The following is a 20879-nucleotide window of genomic DNA, read 5'->3' as shown; positions in this document are numbered from 1 at the left end:
CTGTGTATTATGTGATGTAGAAGAAAATGCTAACCGCTTCATGTTATATTGTCCACAGTATAGTGATATAAGCAGAAAAGTAATTGAACTCCAACAACCATACGAAGAAGATAGTGCACAAACAGTTGGAAAAGTGTACTACAACAAATGTTGATGAAAAGGGGAAAAACAAGTGAAAATAAGGAACACACAACACTGAAAGACACGGAGGTGCCGTTGCAAAGGCAAAATCTCAACGTGAATTTGATCTGATTTCGCTTGAGTATTTGGCGGGTAACGTTTGTGTCCGTCAATTTTTTTGACAAGGTACAACAATCCAGATCTCCTACTGCAAATTTGTCAACTAGTCTGATTCTGGGCGAAATCGTATCCCCAATTTAAGGTTAGTTAAACTGTTATGTAATGTATTAATGTGTGCTAATTATAAAATAATTTCTTTCCCAGTAGAGCGAAAACTAGGTAAAGACTATTTTTGAATGCTTAGCTTTCATAACTCATTCCTGAATCACTCTGAAATTATTATTATTATTATTATTATTATTATTATTATTATTATTATAAAAATAAAACATTTAAGAACAGTAATATTAAAATATATAGCTATAAAAACTAACAAAATAGGAGGAAGAGAAATAAGATAGAATAGTGCGCTCGAGTGTACTCTCAAGCAAGAGAACTCTACCCCAAGACAGTGAAAGACCTTGGTACAGATTCTATGGCACTACCCAAGAATAGAGAACAATGGTTTGATTTTGGAGTGTCTGGATAGTCACAAGACCCAATAACTCTAGCGGTAGTGTCTCAATGGGTGGCTGGTGCCTTGGCCAACTTAATTGGTGAATATGAATGAAAGAAACATTAATAGGTTTAGGGTGTATGTATGATAGTGACCACCTGTATGTTTGATTATGGCTAACTTAGAATATGGCAGTGTAAGTGTGGTCTCTAGGGGATGTTAGCCCCATGGTCAGGTAAGTAGGTAAGGACAAGACTTGTAGGTTAGGTTAGGGGGGAAAGTTTAGGTTAGTTGATGTCTATTTTTAATCCACACGTGAGGAACTGGCTGTTGATATACAAAGGCTCCGTTGGGGTTATTATAGTTACGGGTGGGGAAAGCTTTTGGTATTATTTTAGTGTATTACAGGGCAATGTAACCTAGGAATAAAACTACTTTTTCTTATAGAAAAAATTACGCTCTTCGAAAATGACACTCGTTTCCGTCGCAAATGAATAGTTTCAGAAATATATTGATAACCGCGGGCCATCCGGGTAACTGAGCAGTCACGTGACTTCCCGCACGTGGCGCAGTGAAAACAAACCACACTTTAACGTGGTGCTGCATGAACGGTCGTCTGTTAAAGCTAAATTATTCGCCATTATGCCATCATCATGTGTTATTTTCAACTGCAAGAATCACAATATGATGCAAGGAAAGATGTTGCATTTTTACAAGTTCCCCAGTCGTAGCAGAAGCCCGGATAGGAGGGATAAGTGGCTTGCAGCATGCCAGCAAATGAATCCAAATGGACACAAATGGTCCCCACTAAAGAGTCGGGTTATTTGTAGTGAACACTTTACCTCAGGTATTTATGAAATTTAACATAATAAAATTTAACATTCTGGTGGTTGGTGTTCCAACAGTATGTCTATTGGTGTTCATTATGAATTTATATTAAATTGCCAAAATACAGGTAAACCCAACATGACTGAGAAAGAACACCCAGACTACATTCCATGCATACTGCCTTTTAAGAAAGACAGCTATGCCAAAGCCAAACGACAATTTGAGAGGTATGAGCGAAATGACAAGAGAAGGCGATTGGTTTATGAGGCCAGCAGTAATACACCTCACACTTGTGTGCTGTAAACAGTTCAAAATAATTATTGTTTATCATCATTTTTAACTTGCAAGTGTCGCTAGAAGTTAGAACAGTTGTATTTTATATCTTATTACTCACCTGAAGCATTTAACTTTATATTGTAATGTGTTTTAGCAGCTCCATCCAAAGAATTAACGTAATCGTAAGCCATTGCTCTGGTTTGTTTTCACTTCGGTTGATTCCCGCGCTAGCGGTTACGTCATCGATGACGTCAGCCCGCGGTTATGAATATACATCTATATCCTACGATAATGGGTAATGGGGGACCCCCCAGTTACCAAGCTTTCCTACTACAAAAACAGCCCTTTCCTACAGAAAAACACCTGTTTTCTTCGAAAATGACACTTATTTCCATCGCAAATAAATACTCAGATTCAATATCTAAATGAAACTTTTCAAACAAAGTTCCCTTAAAAATGGATGCAACGTAGAATACAGTCGATGATGTAATAAGGACATAATTTATGGTTTTAACGTACAAACAAACAAACGAGAGCTCATTCTGAAGAGGAATTTGAGAGTTATGAAGTTGAGGGACTTGTTTTTTCAGGTGGGTCAAATGTAATTTCGATTTGTTCCGTAACTGGAATATAAACAACGCTATTTAATAGGGGTACTACTTTCGTCGTAGCTGAAATGACGAGCCGTTAATTTTTAACGAGGGTTAACTACCTATACCGCTAGTTAGCGGTGGTAAGGGTTGGTAGTTTGCTACCGTCCCCCCCTCACACCTGTGATTGAGCTCACTTTGCTTTCGGCTCGGATGATGAACGGACGTTGCCGCTCTTCATCCTCGCCGAATATTGGTAGACATTAATGACTTTTTTTTAAACACAAAACTTACCCGCTGGTTATATAAGAATGGCTAAAGTCCCTGACGCTCCGACAGAACTATTCAAAACTCGCGGCTAACGCAGATATGCCAGGTGTACACTAGCGCCCTGGTGGACTACAGGTAGAACTACTCCAACTTATTCAGATTTTCTCTGCCGGCCATACTGGCTAGAACATTGAAAATTCACTCGCTATTTACATTCAATTGGACGGTTTATATGTTGATGTACTCTGTCATTTTGTTTTTGGTTTTCGCTTTAGTGATTTCCTTTTCAAATTTTCTTGAAATCTTTATTATTGTGGGGTTATTTAGTTATTTTGACCTTTGTTATTGTTTAATTTTCTCTCGTCACTTTTCAATATGGCCGACCCCTCCCCTGTATATAGGAAGTGTAGTAAGGGTTGTCAGACTCGCCTTCCTAAAGGTTCTGTTGATCCGCACACAATTTGTGTTAAATGTAGGGGAAAATTGTGTGCTTATGGGGATCGGTGTGAAGAATGTTCTTCGTTAACGGAAAGTCAGTGGGTAGCTTATGCGCGTTATACTCAGAAATTAGAGAGAGATAGGATTAGACGTAGTTCTTCCCGTTTTTTTTTATTTATCTGGGTCTGATGTCATTAATCCTATTTCTTCCCCCGTAGTGGTAGATCAAGAGCCTAAAGAACCTACAATGAGGGAGATGTTGTCCGCAATTCAAGCTCTCGATGTGAGGGTTGAATCTTTAGCGGCGGACAAAAAACAAATTGTCAGAAATTAATTTACTTAATGGTGGTCGTACTAGTCATCAATCAAGCGTTAAAAGTTCGACGAATGTGTTAAGTGTTGTGGAGGGCGCGCCTGCACGATCCTGTCGTTCGCCTAGCCTGAGACCTCTGTCAAGCTCCAGGAAGGGGAGAAGTTATGTCGAAGGGCGAAAGGGAACGAGAGGCTTCATCAAACGCGTAGACGTTCCCTCGAGTGATCCTGCTACCGTAGCTCAGGTCGCTCACCCTCACCATGTAAAAAGTGAGATTAGTGCTTTGTCCCCTTCTTCAGATGAAGAGTCACGTGACGATAAGTGTCGTAAAGCCTCTAGACCGATTAAGAGGAAAGTTCAGTCAGTGGAACAGAGGCATGTTTCCTTCCCGCAACAGCCAGGCTGTAGTCATTGGGAGACACCTGAAAGTTTTCGGTCCCTTGACGAGTGTTCGCCTGCGAAGCGCTCGAATGTGGGTTCCGATGGAGATAAAGTAATTGATTCGGATGTGGAGTTAATATCTGGTTCGGGTGTGACGGTTAATGCTCCGCCTCTCCCTTCGGACTGGTACTCTTCTCCTGAAAGGGGTGAACGATTGGAGAGCGATGAAGAGGGCGAATTCCGTATAGAAAAGGCTGCACAATTATCTCCTCAAGGTGATCCAAAGTGGTCTATGTTGTTGGACATGGAACAGCAGCTCTCGTCGATGATGCAGTCATATCGACCGGCTTTTGGCAGTGCGGTTGGGCGTCAGACTTCGGTGGTAGACCAGTTGTCGCACAGGCGGCCTGTTGTCTCTGGGGCTGACGTGATATCGCACAGGCGGTCTCCCAGTTTTCACTGATCAGTGGCAGGTTGAGGTAGATTTGTCTTGGCAGAGCTCTGTTTCACAACAGCTATTAAAAGAGCATTCAGCCGATCGTCAGTCCAAGCGTGATGACGTTCGCCAAATGGCGGAACGAACCGCGAAGCGGCAGGATGGGAGCAGGCGCGAGGCGGAGCGTCAGCGGCAGCAGCAAGCGGAGCCTGAGCAGCAGCGTGACGAAGCTCAGAGGTTAATTGATGAAGGCGCTGAGCGTCAGCGGCAGCACCAGGCAGGCGCCAAGCGTCAGCGTGACGACCCACGCCAGTTGAGTCATGAATGGGTGGAGCGTTAGCGCGAGCATCGCATGAGCGTAGCGTGCCAGGACGCCGCGGAGCGTCAGTGCGAGCATCGCGTGAGCGTGGCGCGCCAGGACGCGGCAGCGCCAGCGCCAATCGTGACAGCAAACGCAAGGCGAGTGGCTGTCAATTGGATGTGGATATGGAACAACGCAAGCGCGCCCATGTCGCCACTGATGCACCTGCACAGGAAGGTCAATGTTTGGATTAAAGCACAGCTCCAATCACTGATTTGTTAGAAGAAGATACGGATGAGGTTCTCTCTCACGAGGAACAATTGGAGGATATCTCGGAGGGAGAAGAGAAGAGACCACCCCAACATTCTGTGGACTTCAAAAAGCTATTTTGTTCCGTAACCGAAATACAAACCACGCTATTTACATTGGGTTTACCTTTTAGCGTAGCTGAAATGGCGAGCCATTAGAATTTAACGAGGGTGTATTACCCCCGCGCTAGTTAGCAGGGGGTTAGGGGGAGTGGTAGCTAGCTACCCCTCCCCCCCTCACACACCGGTGAACTGCTTCACTTTCACTTTTGGCTCGGACATGGACAGACGTCTCTGTCTTTGTCCTCGCTTGGCAGCCATTGTTTGTTTTGTCTTTACTTAATCACTTACTTTTCTTTTACTCAATATAAATGTAAACATTTTTTCATGTTTATGTATATATTTGAGTATAGAAATCAGTAAGTTTCCTTTTCAGAGTTTGTGCTTGTGTGTGTAGTGTACGATATCTCCGTGGTGCCCTCGGCAGTTAGGCCACCATGGTGTAATTTCATGGGTCGCGATCGAGTTTGACTTCCGTCTTTCTCTCTCTCTCTCTCTCACTTGAGGTCGTTCACCCTTTTACTACGTTACTTTTACTACGCCTTTGTAGCTTCCTTCCCGTGTGGGGGGTTGCTACGCCGTACGTTTTGTCTCAATTAGTTTATGAATCTAATTGTATTTGTTGTTTTTTCAGCTTTGTAGAACGATTCCTTTCGGGGTTTTCGTTCTTTCTTTAGTGTTCATTCATTTTTAAATTACATAATTACATAGGTACATAATTATAATTGTTATAATTTTGTGTTGGTTACAGCTCTCCTTCCGTGAGTGTAAGTGGTTGTGGGGGCACGTGCCTGTTGTGTAAATCTTGTGTTCCTTTCTCTTGGGATTCCTCTTCGGAGCCTTCCCGGGGGAATGAATGTTAACTAATGATTTTTGTTTTATTTTTCACAGTTACCGATCTAGTTCGTTTCTGTAATGTGACAACGGAGTGAGCTGTCTTGTTGAATCCTGGGGATTCGGCTGTTGCTGCCTCCCCTATAGATCTTAGTCAGGGGCGTGTCTCCTCCTGGAAGTACTCCCGTGACGATTGACAGCTCTCCAGTTCATTTTAGAACACTCAGGAGGCTTGCCTCCTTGGGCGAGTAACTTTCCTTCCGAGGGAAGTTTTTCCTGTCCAGGCTTGAGTTTTTCCCCTTTGGGGGGTTCTTCTCTTGCCTTTTTTTCGTGCGACTATGCTCTTGGTGCTGAGCGGTCGCACCTGCAGTTACGCTCAAGGGGCTGGGCAACTGCAGGAGCCCCTCTTCGGAGGTTTGCTCCTTTTAGGTTGCTGGCTGACCCGTCTCTTCTACGAAGTGTTTCTCTTTAGTTCGCGAGAGAGTACACTCATAGAGACTCCTCTTCGGAGGACTCTTCTGCTGTTGTTGCTGTGGGCCGCCTTCGCCGTAAGGCTTGCCGTCCGCTACGTCATAAGGGCCTCCCATCTCCCTTTAAGGGTGCTAAGAGGCGCCTTTTTGAATCTCCGTATGCACCCTACAACTCCTTCTTGATCTTCCGCCCCTGGTGCAGTTGGACAGCAGTCTGACCTCGTCTTCCGACGGGCAACGGTCTTCCCGACAGACTTCAGTCTCCCGACGGACAACGGTCTTCCGACGGACTTCAGTCTTCCGACGGACAGACAACGGTCTTCCGACGGACATCAGTCTCCCGACGGACAACGATCCCTTCGGGGCAAAGGGTTGCCTCCCACGGGGGTTCTTCCCTTGCGTGTCAGGGTTCCCCTGTGTGCCTTTCTGCAGTGTTCTATCCTGCTCAGTGTTAGCGCACAGGCGCTCTCCTGCTCATCAGCGCTTTCTATCGCTAGCGCTCTCCTGTTCGCCAGCCCTTTCCTGATCGCTAGCGCTCTCCTGTTCGCCAGCGCTCTCCTGATGATTGTCTCTGCTGTTCCTGTTGGTTCTTGTTACGCGCCCTGTGCGCCCCATAACGCAGAGCATGGCACATGCAAGAGCAGGAAGAATCTTCAGGGTGGTCTGAGCAACATTCTTCTTTCCAGAACCTGGGTTAGCCCTTCCCTGTCATTCCCTGGAAGGGTTTTGCCAGGGAGCTTTCCCTTCGAGATTTCTCCTTCGGCCAAGGGGTGACTGGTTTACCCCTTCCTCTTCTCCATCTCGTGAAAGGGGCTTACCAGGTCCTTTACCTCCTCGGTTGCGACCCGAGGTTTTGTACAAGGAAGCTCCAGGAAGATCATGGGTACTTTCCTCCTCTCGGGCTCAAGCACCTTGGCGTTTCGTCGCCAAGTTTCGAACTTGCGGGCAAGCTCGATGTTGGACCATCTGGACGCAATGACCGAGGGCTTCCTCTCGGGTGTCTCATCCGTGGATATCAACAACTCAGATACCCTTCTATCCTTGGGAAGAGCTTGTTTGTACCCAAGGACAGAGACATAGACAGCGGTTGTGCGGAGGAAGTCGACTTCCGTTTTTACTCCTCCAAGGCGCTTTCTTCCAGACCCTGCAGGACTCAAGCACCTCTTTCTTTCAGCCTCGTCGGCCTAAGTTATCGGACCGGCTACGGCAGCTATGACAAGGTGTCCAATAGCAGTCCCCTCCTGTCAGGAACAGGTAGCATGGGAGGCTCTCCCGGGGGGGGCTTAATCCTAGAGGGAGCGGCAGAATTCACGAACTCTAGGATTGGCAACCTCCCCTTGCAGGTCTCACGCTGGGAGGATGCCTAAGGTTACTCATCCGGATAACAGCTTCCTGATGCCGATTCCTGCGCGATCTCCGTGATCAGCCAAGGATATCGCGCCTGCCGTCTCTGTCAGCGAATTCAGTGTCACTGAACCTCTATGCCATGGGTTGGCAAGAGTTTTGCCCGTTTGGGCAGAATGATCCATGCCTTAGGAGTAGGTCCTCCATAGGATCGTCGACGGCTTCACCCCCCGGCTTCTTCAGTCGATCCTTTCTCGTAGGAAAGCATCTGAGACTGGAATTCCGTAGTCGACCTCTCAGCTCTGATCAAGTTTGTCGAACAAACTTCGTCCAGCGTGGAACAGCAGAATCGATCAGACTGGTAACGAGGCGGCAGGACTCCTTAGGCCCTGGATCGGAAGGACGGGTACTTTCAGTTTCCATTCCATCCATCTTCCAGGAAGCTCTTGGAATTCAGCCTAGACTAAAGGCGTTCCTGCTTAAGATGCGGTGTGGCGATCCCGCCGTGGCATCGCAGGTTTTTTCCCAGAGAACTCTCCCTGCTTTCCTCATGGCCGCTCAGGAGCAGGCTTCCGCCTCCTTCGCCTTTTGGAAGTCTGGTCGACTCGGGTTCGACCTTCTTCAACGCCGGGACAAGCTTCCGGATCCTTACCATGAGTGAGGGATCATGGTAATTTGCTAGGAGCCTTCTCTACTTCTGCCTCAACATCTGGAGTATCTAGCCATGATATTGAGTCAACGGCCTTACCACGTTGGAAACCCCGCTTCTCGTCCGTCCAGCGAGGTTAAGCAACGTCGGGTCTGGTCGGTATTTGGATGGGTGACCGCCTGGGGACGCCAGATGCTGTTGCCTCCTCCTCCGAGCCTTCCCTTCAGTTGACTGTGGCAAGGCTGAGGAGAGTCGCAGTACCTGTTCTCAGTCAAGCAGAGCTTTCAGCCCTACCTTGGAACGTTTCCTAGGTCTCTTTTCCTCATTGACCCGTCTAAAGTCCCGACCGGTCGCCTCAGGATAAGTTCCCTGTGGGGCGGCCCAAGTTCCGGTGGTTTCAAAGCAACGATTAACTGAGATGATTTGAGATCCTCTCAATACCACTATCGGCTCGCTCATTCTTGGCAGAGGAATGTTCTCTCCGACTATCTGAGCAGAGCCTCGCAGATAGAGTGTACCTGGGGGTCTTCGGCCTTTAGTAACCAGCAAGTCCTGGCCTGGGGGACCGGATCGCGACAGCTTGGAACTTCAAGCTTCCGCTGTTCTTTCCCCCAGTCTCAGACCCCAAGACTCTTTGGCAAGATGCATTCCGGTGATGGTGGGACAACATCGACGCCTGCGTCTTCCCTCCTTTGTTGTCTGTTGAGAATGGGTCTCAACAAGACCAGGTTGTCTGTCAACCTTTCAATGGCCCCGAGAGCTCCACTGGGACTATACGCAGAACGGTTTCCGGACCCTTTGCTTCCCCTGACGGAACTCCCGGGAGAGCTTCTCCCACGGCACAGGCTACTCAAACAACCACACTGCAACATCTTTCACGAGCCGGGGCATTGCTTCAGCTTCACGCCTGAAGACACTACGCCTCCTCCTCAAGAAAAGACAACCCGCTACAGTCGCGGGGCGGAGGTCGTGTCATCTGTGATAGTCATCCGCAGGGGTCTACCAGGCGAAGTGGAGAGTCTTCTGTGGTTGGTGTCGTGGGAGATATACCTCTTCCCTTGAGGCCTCTTCTCCAGCAATAACGAACTTATTGCTTTGCGGCGGGAGGAAACTCCTTTCTGCTCTCGGCAGTGAAGCCTGTCGCTCAGCCTTTACCTGGCCTTCAGGCTGAAAGGAATAAACTTTTTCCTTCCCGCTGGACCTTTCCTCGCTCATGCGAAGCTGCGAACGTCCCTGCCCCCAGTCGGAGTGAGACCTCCAACATGGAGCATGGTTCGGACTTTTTAAACCTTTAAGAGATCTTCTCAAGACCCATTACGTCAGGCCTCTGATCGTATTCCGTCTTGGGTCTCCTGCTCACTCTGGCCGCGGCCAGTGTGTAAGCAATCTTCTTGGTCTCGTACGACTCCGCCCTTTCTAAGGAATGGGGGTTCGCTCCTGAGTTGTTGGCTTGACTCAGAATCTTGGGGTATGGCCCTTCGGTCCAATTCCTTCAAGATTTCGAGTCACCATTCTGTATCAGATGACCCAAAACCTCCTTCTTGCCAGTAAAGGAATCGAGGGGTTATCTTTGGGAACAGCTGCAGTTTGTCCTCACGTGCAGCCAGGTTGAGAGCACAAGAAGGACACGGGGGAGAGTCACCAGTATACCTCTTCAGCTCGGACTCAAGGACATTCATCTCGACCTGAATCCAGACCCTCCCCTGTCACGTCGCCCTACAGCACGATGTCGGATACATCGCAACGTCCCTCGCCTTCGAGTAATACTACTCTGTGACGCAGGTGCTACAAGCTGGAGTCTAGAAGCGTCTAATGACCTTCGCAGCCCGCTTCCTGCAGGACGTGACCCACAGGAGTATCGATATGTTTTTATCGCTCTGTGGTGGCTACACAACAGCTGGTCTAACCTCAGGCTCCTTTTTGGACAGGTAGCAGAAGGTTGAGGGCATTGTTATCAGGTTTTAGTCTGCATGAACGAAAGAAGTATGTCTGGCCCTTACTCTTTTCTTCATCATCCCCTCTACTGGGAAGCAGCATCCTGGTCTCTGCATAGCTGACCTCAAACCTCTGCAGGTAAACCATGCTTCCTTGTGTTCCGAGTATTGAGTCAGTACTGTCGCGTCCCCCATACCCTGACGAGGTGGTATTGGGAACGTCCTAACCCAGAGTTCCTTCTGGAACTCCAGGTCAACTGCCTTGGACGGGTCACACTTCTTCCTTCATACACAAGCTTATGTAGGCCACACGGTTCCTTGCGGAGCAAGGAACTTGTGAGGTGCAGGGACTCCTTTTCTCGAGTGCGACTCACTCGGATTCTGAGTTCCCGGGTAAAGCCAAAGCCAGTATGGCTGGGTACTTTCCACCCTTCCTAAGGGGTAAGTCACCCAATGTAAATAGCGTGGTTTGTATTTCGGTTACGGAACAAATGACAAATTCGGAGATAATTTGTATTTTTCTTAACCATACAAACCTTAGCTATTTACATATATTTGCCCACCAGACCTGTCCCCCAAGACAAGTCCTACCTCTAAGTGAAAGTGAAGCAGTTCACCGGTGTGTGAGGGGGGGAGGGGTTGCTAGCTACCACTCCCCTACCCCCTGCTAACTAGCGCGGGGGTAATACACCCTCGTTAAATTCTAATGGCTCGCCATTTCAGCTACGCTAAAAGGTAAACCCAATGTAAATATCTAAGGTTTGTATGGTTAGGAAAAATACAAATTATCTCTGAATTTGTCATGTTAGTCTTCTCGGAATCATTTCCAGACAATTTTACACCAGTTGCTCCGCGATCTCCCCCTTCTGAATTTACCTTAGGTAAAGCAGCGAAGACATCCTTTTATACAAAAATGGTGCTTTCCCGCTCTTCTAAGAGAGCATTGAAATTAATGGGAGCATGGATGGATTCAAGAAAAGCTCTGGGCAAGACATGCTTCGCTTTTCCACCAGCCAAGTTAGCTTCTAAGTCGAAGGTTTGGTATGAGACGGGGGAGGTCTTGGGTTTGAGAGTTCCGGCGTCTGGGCAGGGAGACTTCTCAAACCTGGTGGACTCTTCCCGTCGCCTGGCCATGAGGAAGACTAAAATGTGGTGGTCAATGTCGGAATTTGACCATCTCTTGAAAGGATTGTTCAGGGTTTTTGAGGTATTTAATTTGCTTGACTGATCACTGGGAGCCTTAAGCAGAAAAGTAACCGAAATTAAGGACACGGACTCAAGTAATCTTATCCAACTTTTGTCTTGTATGGACAGGGCAGTTAGGGATGGTTCTAACGAGCTGGCTGCTTTGTTTACTGCAGGGACTATAAAGAAGAGAGCTACTTTGTTTTCCTCTCTCTCTTGAGGGGTCACTCCGTGTCAGAGATCGGAGTTGCTTTTTGCGCCCATGTCTTCGGCTCTTTTTCCCCAGGACTTAGTTAAGGAAGTGGCTGCGAATTTGACTCAGAAGGCTACTCAGGATTTGGTTACTTAAACAGCCAGTAAGGTTTTGCCTACGTCTTTCTCTTCTTGTAGAACTAAGGAGGGGAGATCATATTCTCATTCTGCTCAGGCCTTTCGAGGCAAACCTACAGGGAGAAGTAATTCCAAACCGGAGGCAAGGAAGTCAAAGAAAAGAGGAACCAAGCCCAGTCGAGGCAGGGTCTGACTGCTCTCCCCTTCAAGCAGCAGTGGGAGCCAGGCTAAACTACTTCTGGCAGGCCTGGGAGAAGAAGGGAGCGGACCCTTGGTCCGTACGTCTTCTAAAGGAAGGTTTCATATCAAAACCTCCTTTAGCCACAGATCCTGTGGATCTTTCGCCCAAGTACAAGAGAGAACCGAAGAGGCAAGCCATACACCTTCAGGTGTCGCTTCTGCTCGAAAAGAGAGCGATAGAGAGGGTGCGGGACTTGGAGTCTCCGGGGTTTTACAACCGCTTGTTCCTAGTCCCCAAGAGTTCTGGGGAATGGAGACCGGTTCTGGATGTAAGCGCCCTCAACCGCTACATCCAGAACTCGAAATTCACCATGGAGAGTCAGAAGACTGTGCTGGCAGCAGTGAGGAAAGGCGACTGGATGGTATCGTTGGACCTCCAGGACGCTTATTTTCATGTTCTGATACATCCAAGCTGCAGACGGTATCTGAGGTTTTTATACAGGAAGGACGTCTTCCAGTTTCGAGCCCTATGTTTCGGCCTCTGCACAGCTCCTTTAATTTTCATGAAACTAATGATGAATGTGGCGAGCATGCTGCACTCGAGAGGCATCAGAGCCTCCCTGTACTGTACTTGGATGATTGGTTGATAAGAGCTCCCTCGGTCGATCGCTGTTTGAAGCACCTTCAGTTGACTCTGGATTTGACAAAAGAATTGGGACTCCTAGTGAGTTCAAAGAAGTCACCTAGTGAGTTCAAAGAAGTCACAGCTGACTCCATCCCAGAAGATCCTTTATTTGGGGATGGAGATTCGGAGTCAGGATTTTCAAGCTTTTCTGTCGCCTGCAAGAGTTCAGTCAGCACTTCTAAGGCTGGAGGCCTTTATGGAGAAGAAAGTCACTTCAGTAAGAGAATGGATGAGTCTTCTGGGAACCCTCTCGTCTCAAGAGAAGTTTGTATCTCTGGGGAGACTGCAATTTCACCTCAATGCTCATTGGAAGAGGGGAGGCAGTCTCGACAAGGAGAGTATTCCCGTTGCAAGTACGATCAGAGCACATCTTCGATGGTGGAACAACGCTCACAAACTCAGTGAGGGCCTCTCGTTGGAGCAGAGGAACCCAGACCTCGTGTTGTTTTCAGACACCTCAAATTCGGGGTGGGGAGCAACATTGGGAAAAAGAGAGTTCTCAGGGCGTTGGACAAAGGAACAGAGGGCTCTTCATATCAATCAGAAAGAGCTCTTAGCGGTGCACTTAGCCCTCAAAGGATTCGAGGATCTGGTCCTAGACAAGGTGGTTCAGGTCAATGAGGACAGCACCATGGCCCTAGCGTACATAGCGAAGCAGGGGGGGACTCACTCGAAGTCTCTGTACGATTTAGCGAGATCTCTACTCCTTTGGGCAAAGGAGGGAGGATTCTTTTATTGACTCGATTCATTCAAGGAGCCAAGAATGTGAGTGCGGACAGGCTCAGCGGGAGGGATCAAGTTCTGTCCACAGAATGGACGCTGCAACTGGATGTTTGCAAGAAGCTGTGGCGATTATGTGGTCGTCCTCTCATAGATCTCTTTACAACCTCCAAAACAAAGAGACTGGGAACTTATTGCTCTCCAGTTCTGGATCTCGAGGCAGCTCACATAGACGCGTTCCTGTTAGATCGGACACACATGTATGTGTACGCGTTTCCACCCTTCAAGATCCTATACAAAGTGGTGCAAAAGTTTGTATCTCACAAGGGGACCAGGATGACCCTAATTGCTCCTTTCTGGCCATCAAGGGTCTGGTTCACAGAGGTACTGGAGTGGATAGTGGACGTGCCGAGAAGCCTTCCGTTGAGAGCAGATCTTCTCAGACAGCCCCATTCGGCAAGAAATCAGCAAAACCTCCAAGCTCTATGTCTGACTGCCTTCAGACTATCGAAAAACTCGCAAGATCTAGAGGCTTTTCGAAGGAGGCAGCCAAGACTATTGCAAGAGCAAGGAGAACATCTATCATTAGGGTGTATCAGTCCCAATGGGAGGTATTCAGAGAATGGTGTAGGGCTAACTCGGTTTCTTCGTCCAATACCTCTATAACACAGATTGCTGATTTCTTTTTAGATCTTAAGAATAAGCGTAACTTCTCTGTCCCGACGATTAAAGGATATAGAAGTACAGTATGCTGGCAACTGTTTTCAGACATAGGAATCTGGATCTCTCCAACAATAAAGATTTACAAGACCTACTTAGGTCTTTTGAAACATCTAAGAGATGTCATCAGGTATCACCTGCCTGGAATTTGGATGTGGTACTTGATTCCTTATGAGTGACAGGTTCGAACCTCTGCACTCAGCCACTTTTAAAGATATGACTTTGAAGACCCTTTTCTTAGTGAGCTTGGCGACGGCTAAAAGAGTCAGTGAGCTCCATGCTTTCAGCAAGAACATTGGATTCAGAAACGGAAAAGCGATATGTTCCTTGTAGCAGGGTTTTCTGGCCAAGAATGAACTCCCTTTTTGTCCATGGCCCAAGTCTTTTGAAATTACTAATCTCTATGACATAGTGGGCGATGAGATAGAAAAAGTACTCTGTCTTGTTAGAGCTTTAAGGATATATTCGGACAGAACAAAGATCTTGAGAGGCAGCTCGGAGGCGCTCTGGTGTGCAGTCAAGAAGCCCTCGCAGCCTATGTCGAAGAATGCTCTATCCTCTTTTATATAAGGCTTTTAATTAGAGAAGCTCATTTGCAGTGTGATGAGGCGGATCTGCTCAAGGTGAAGGCACATGAAGTAAGAGCAGTGGCTACTTCAGTAGCTTTTAAACAAATTCGTTCTCTGCAAAGCATAATGGATGCGACCTTTGGAGAAGTCTGTATTTGCATCCCATTACTTAAAACGTGACTCTTTATGAGGACTGCTACACTTTGGGTCCATTTGTTGCTGCGAATGCAGTAGTAGGTGAAGGATCTACCACTCTGTTCCCCTAATTCCTAGTACCCTTTTCTTTCTATTGGAACTTTGTTGTTTTATGGTTGTATGTGGAGATTGGTCGACAGTCTTCCGCAATCTGTTGATTTTGTCAGGTGGTCATGTTGTTCCTTGAGAGCGCCCGGAACAAGGGTATTAGTTGAGGTCCTGTCATGTTATAGGTTATGGCACCGTTTGACAGCTCCTAGAGATCTTCAGCCCCCTGGGTGGACCGCTGGATCTTCTAAGGATAGCAGACAGAATGAGGCAGAGAACCATTGCAGTCTGCTTCCTTATCAGGTACGAACCTCTTATATTAGTTATGTGTAACTATTAAGTGAATTTCCAATCAAATTGGTGTCTCTGACCCGCTACCAAGGGTGTCAATCAGCCATTGTTATATAACCAGCCGGTAAGTTTTATGTTTAAAAATAATTTGTTCCAACATGGAGTACTTACCTCGAACTACTTTCTTAGTAGTATCTGGGATCTCCTCCCAACCGACCAGAATTTTGTGTAGTTTACCCTACTCCCGTTTTCTATGCTGGGTAATCTCTGGCGGAGTGATATGCGCCCAGAGACGACCCGGGGTCAGAGAGCATGCTTGCTCAGGTCTCGATCTCCAGTAAGTGTCTGGTCGCGTCGCGGATAACATCCCGACGCTCTCTCTTACCCAGTGCGACCCTTTGTGTCCCCGACCCCCTTTGTGTCTCACATGGTCCCTTTGTGCTCTTCCTTATCCTTTTCCCTCTGTGTTCCTGTGTCTTGCGGTGTCTTACTAGTGCGTTATGGAGCATCCCCGTCATTGCCCCGGGCCTATGGCCGGTAAATCGTGTGGCGCCTTCCTCTCAAAGCCTGAAGTTGACCCGCACTCCTTGTGTTTTTCGTGTAGGGGCAGTGTGTGTTCCCCTACAGCCACGTGTCCAGAGTGCGAGTTCTGGAATGAGGTGCAGTGGGTGCGCTACGGCACCAAGAAGAAGACCTCGACGTTCACCTAGGAAACCGAGCGTCTCTTTGCCTCTCACTTCGCCCGGCGTTTCTTCAGACAGTCTCTCTCTGCCGCCTTCTCCTACCCAGTGTAGGGGTCGAGGTAAGTCTGTTGCGGGGAAGAGGCCTGTGGCCCTTCCCCAGAAGTCTGATTTACCTGACAGTGGGATTGTGTCTTCGATCTAGGCAAGTGGTGGGCCTGAGGGAGGGACGGGAGTGTGTTCGGGTGATGGCGCCCTGGTGAAAGCAGGGCCCGTCTCGTCGGACGATCCTATTTGGGGTAAAACTGCTGCAGCCTCTTCTCCCGCCTCTTGGGCAGGTTTTTCAGGTGCGTCAGCAGCCGAGGGTGTCGCCGAGAAGGAAGACTCGCTGCCGTCAGACCACCTCGCGTGGGCGCCTCCGAAGACGCCCTTCAGATCTCCCCTGAGGATGGAAGAGGAGTTTGAGACCTGGTTCCCCAGCGAGGAGCTCCCCCGCTCCCCTCCAGCGCCTTCAGCTATGTTCCCGTCTGTCTTCCTGGAGCCTTCGTCGCTGACTGAACACCATGTTGACCTACAAGCAACGGGGCGCGACTCAGGCCCTTCAGCGAGGTCCTACAGTCTTCTGGCTCCTCGGTCGAGGCCTATTCCTACTCATCGGAAGACTGAGCCCTGAGGGACCATAGGAGACGGCGAGATAGGTCCCGCAGAAGACGGTCTCTCTCTCGTTTCTGTTCCAGATCCCGCCACGTGGGTAGGCGCTCTAGATCCCCCAGGAGGAAGTATAGGAGAAGCAACTCGCCGTAGGAAGAATGGGTGCGGGTCGCCATCGCCTGTAGCCAACTCCTGGGGGCTTCAGCAGTCCCGAGCACCTCTGGATGGCTCCCTAGGTCCCGCTCACTAGTAGGATTTGTCTCCGGCAGCAGGTATGATCGACGGAGGGAGTTGTCTCTTCATGCCCCAAGGGACAGGCATAAGTCCGCGAAGGTTCTGACTCCATCCACCCAGCGGGGAGAGTCGCCCCTTCGGTCTGGCAGCCGCGTCCCGGCCTCAAAATCCACGACGAATCGTGCGGAACGAGAGAGACTCCTTCCCTCGACGGGCAAGCCCGCAGACCCTTTGTCCGCTGGAAGAAGAGAAAAATCCAAGATGGAGGCCTCCGTCCCTGCGGCGATGCCCGTCCTACTCCCTGAAACGTAGGGACTGGACCACTCCAGGAAGATGCCTCCTCCCCGTGCGGCTCTCCCCGTCGGAGGTCCTCCGTTACGAGCACTGGAGCCCCCGACGGAGAATGTAGAGGACGGTGTAGAAGGTTCAGCAGCGGAAGTTTCAGCCTACAGGAGGGTGATAGGCCTCATTAGGCGTCACCACAGGCTGGACAAACGCTGGACAAACCTGAGCCCTCTACTGACGAAGTCTGGCTCTCGAGCCTCAGCAGGCTGGTGGATGCGCCTGTGCAACAGAGGCCCTTGCTAGCCCTCCCTTTGGCTAGGGATGTTAGGCTGGGTATGGCGCACGTTGACAAGATCGTGGCCAACCATGCCGAAGCTCCCAAGAGCCAGAGCGCCTCCAAACTTCTTCAGGTCCTGAAGACACAGAGCCGGTTCTACCTTCCCGAAGGACACCGCGCGGGTCCCTGTACAGTGGAGACAGCAGTCGTCATCCTGGGACAAGGAGCGGCAGAGGAGAGGGCTACCACTGCCCTGGTTTGTTTCTCCCCTGCGGAAATGTCCATGATGGAGGAGCTGGCCAAGGACCTGGTGCACGTGTCATCGTGGCTGGATTGGTGGGCCTCCACGCTGGTGGGGTTCCAATCCTTGCACGACCTCGCAATCCCGGAGAATCAGGCCTTGCTGAAGGAGCTAATTAGCTCGGGAGGTAAGGCCCTGGAGTTCCTCTCCTACCAATCCATCGCGCAGGCCGCCAATTGGATACTGCGGAAGAGGGACACTGTGCTCAACAAGCTCGGTAGGAGGCTCCCTGACAGAAGCGAGGTCCCTGAGGAGTCTGCCATTGTGGGACGATTCAGTGTTCCCCCCTGAAGGCGGTGGAGGAGACGGTAGAGAGGGTCAGGAAGCTAAAGGACGCGGGAGAACCCAGACCCCCTCCAGCGAAAAGACCTGCCCATAGAAGGACACCCTCCGACGTCTCTTTCCCTCCTCGCGCCTCACCTAGCCATCCCAGGAGAGCCGCCCCTACTACGTCCTGGCAGCAGCCTTCGCAGCCCTCCCGTAGAGGAACGCCGGCAGCGCAGTCAGCCTTCAGGCCTTCCTATTCGGCCGCCAGAAGAGGTTGTTCAGGCCGTGCCTCTCGAAGGAGATAGGAAGAGAGGCTCCCTACTCCTGCCGAAGTCTCAGGTGGGGGGATGCCTCAAACATTCTTGGCAAGCATGGCAAGACCACGGATCGGATCCGTGGACCGTAACAGTTCTGAAAGAAGGGTACAGGTTGCCCTTCCTGGCGGACCCCGCACCTCTGATACCAGATCTGCAGGCAGAATGGTTGGCACTGAAAGACCCCTTGAGAAGGACGGCCCTACTAGAAGAGGTCTCTGCGATGCTGGCGAAAGGGGCAATAGAACCAGTCAAGAACCCTGGTCCAGGGTTCTACAGCAGACTCTTCCTGGTGGAGAAAGCGACAGGGGGCTGGAGACCAGTCATAGACCTCTCAGCCCTCAACAGGTTTGTGTGCAAGACCGATTTCAAGATGGACACTCCAAAGTCGGTCCTAGTGGCCTTGAGGGAGGAAGACTTCATGATGTCCATAGACCTCAGGGACGCATACTTCCAGATCCCTGTTCACCTCTCCAGCAGGAAGTACCTTAAGGGTAAAATGGGGTACCCAAACGTTGCAGTTCAAGACCCTCTGCTTCGGTCTGTCCACAGCGCATCAGGTCTTCACGAGGGGGCACATGAACAGGGTATCCGCCTGATTTGGTACCAGGACGACTGGTTGTTGCTTTCAGCCTCAGGGAAAGTACTGACGGCAAAATGTGCGAAGCTCCTGCGGTTCTGCAACGTCCTGGGAATCATCATCAACCTGGAGAAGTCCCAACTGATACCCTCCACCAGGATGACCTACCTCAGGATGGTCCTGGACTCCCGGTTGGCGAGAGCCTTCCCTTCCGCGGAGAGACTGGACAACTTGGACTAGATCCTACTGCCCTTCCTGTCGGACCAGCCCAGGAGAGCCAAGGACTGGCAGGGACTGATAGGCCACCTCGTGTCGTTAGAGAAGCTAATCCCACAGCGGAGACTCAAACTCAGGGGAGTACAATGGAACCTGAAGGAGACCTGGAACCAGAGAGACTCCCTGCACAAGGTGGTCCCGATGTCGCCGGAGACGAAGGAAGTCCTAGAGTGGTGGCACGACAGATCGAACACCCTCAAGGGGATGCCCTTCGCAGCCGACCCTCCGGAGATGCTCCTGTTCACGGACGCATCCAAGGAGGGTTGGGGTGCTCATCTCCTCGACAGCACAGCAAGAGGAAGATGGTTAGCCGAAGAGAAGAACCTGCACATACAGTGAACCCTCGTTTATCGCGGTAGATAGGTTCCAGTCGCGGCCGCGATAGGTGAAAATCCGCGAAGTAGTGACACCATATTTACCTATTTATTCAACATGTATATTCAGACTTTTAAAACCTTCCCTTGTACGTAGTACTGTTAACAAACTACCCTTTAATGTACAGAACACTTAATGCATGTACTACAGTACCCTAAACTAAAACAGGCACAAATATTAAAGGTGATTTTATATCATGCATTTCCTAAACATGCTAAAAAGCACGATAAAAAATGGCAACCAATGTTTTGTTTACATTTATCTCTGATCATAATGTAGAAACAAACTGGAGGTAGAGCTTTGCTTATTACCCAGACATATTTCCCATACTTTTCCCTTAGAACTACATCACATCTTCCTACTTTAGATATATATATATATATATATATATATATATATATATATATATATATATATATATATATATATATATATATATATATATATATATATATATATACAGTAGAACCTCGGTTTACGAACGACTCCGCTTACGAATTTTTCGGTTAACGAAGTGACTTTCTCTGAAAAATTCGTCTCGGTTAACGAATATTGTATCGGTTAACGAATTTAAATTTCCCTCCCACGCGCCGTTTTTTGTGGAAAAGTGTTAACGCCGCGCTTCCTGATCGCATTTTTCATGGAAATAACTTAACGACAGCATCTCACAATGGAGTCACGTGACTCCTCCCACGCATACCTACCACCCCCTAATCCCCTTTATTACCCCCTTCACTCGTTCATTATCTCAGTATCCGCCGTCTCGATAGCATACATACTTAGTGAATTCGTGGACGATTTCTTTGTGATTTTTACACGTGGTTTGTGATTTGTTTTATTTTCATTCATTTGTGATTACAGTACTGTACTGTGTATTATTGTGATAGACAATGGCTCCTAAGATGTCGAAGAAGGAAAGCAGTAAGAAGAAGCTGATGATAACGATCGAGATGAAGAAGGAGATCATCGAGAAGCATGACCAAGGCATGCGTGTGAAAGACATTGCTAGTTTTTTCAATCGCTCGCAGTCGACGATATGCACAATATTAAAGAAAAAAGAAGAAATAAAGGCCGCTAAAGTAGCTAAAGGTGTATCGTCGTTGTCAAAACAACGGCCACCTATTCTTGATGACGTAGAAAATTTATTAATGGTGTGGTTAAATGAAAAGCAGCTCGCAGGAGATTCAGTAAATGAGAACATGATTTGCGAGAAGGCAAGAACCATTTACGAGGACTTGGTGAGAAGTGAGCCAGGCACATCAGCAGAAAAACAAAGTTTTAAGGCAAGCCGTGGTTGGTTTGAAAAATTCAAGAAGAGAACGGGTATCCATAGTGTTGTTCGGCATGGCGAGGGGGCCAGCGCCGATACGAAGGCAGCAGAGTCTTTTGTGAAAGAGTTCAAAAGTCTCGTGGACTCCGAGGACTACGTTTCCCAACAGGTGTTTAATTGCGATGAGACAGGCCTCTTTTGGAAGAAAATGCCCAGGAGGACCTATATCACGGCAGAAGAAAAGGCCCTTCCTGGCCATAAGCCCATGAAAGACCGTC

General features: G+C 48.8%; 1 protein-coding gene and 1 pseudogene across 1 annotated transcript in view; both read left to right on the top strand.

Annotated features, from left to right (window-relative positions):
• Positions 1-238: 238 nt before the first annotated feature.
• The window catches only part of Prim2 (DNA primase subunit 2), a 294414-nt gene continuing 273773 nt past the window's right edge, over positions 239-20879 (top strand). The window contains exon 1 of the mRNA XM_068375288.1: positions 239-382. The gene's annotated coding sequence lies outside the window, so the exon portion shown is untranslated. The remainder of the gene's footprint in view (positions 383-20879) is intronic.
• On the top strand, positions 8320-8438 carry LOC137643398 (5S ribosomal RNA; annotated as a pseudogene).

Source organism: Palaemon carinicauda, chromosome 6, assembly GCF_036898095.1.
Source record: "Palaemon carinicauda isolate YSFRI2023 chromosome 6, ASM3689809v2, whole genome shotgun sequence".
NCBI classification, from domain to species: domain Eukaryota; kingdom Metazoa; phylum Arthropoda; class Malacostraca; order Decapoda; family Palaemonidae; genus Palaemon; species Palaemon carinicauda.
The sequence above is the reverse complement of the archived record's forward strand: the minus strand, read 5'-3'. Positions and strand labels throughout refer to the sequence as shown.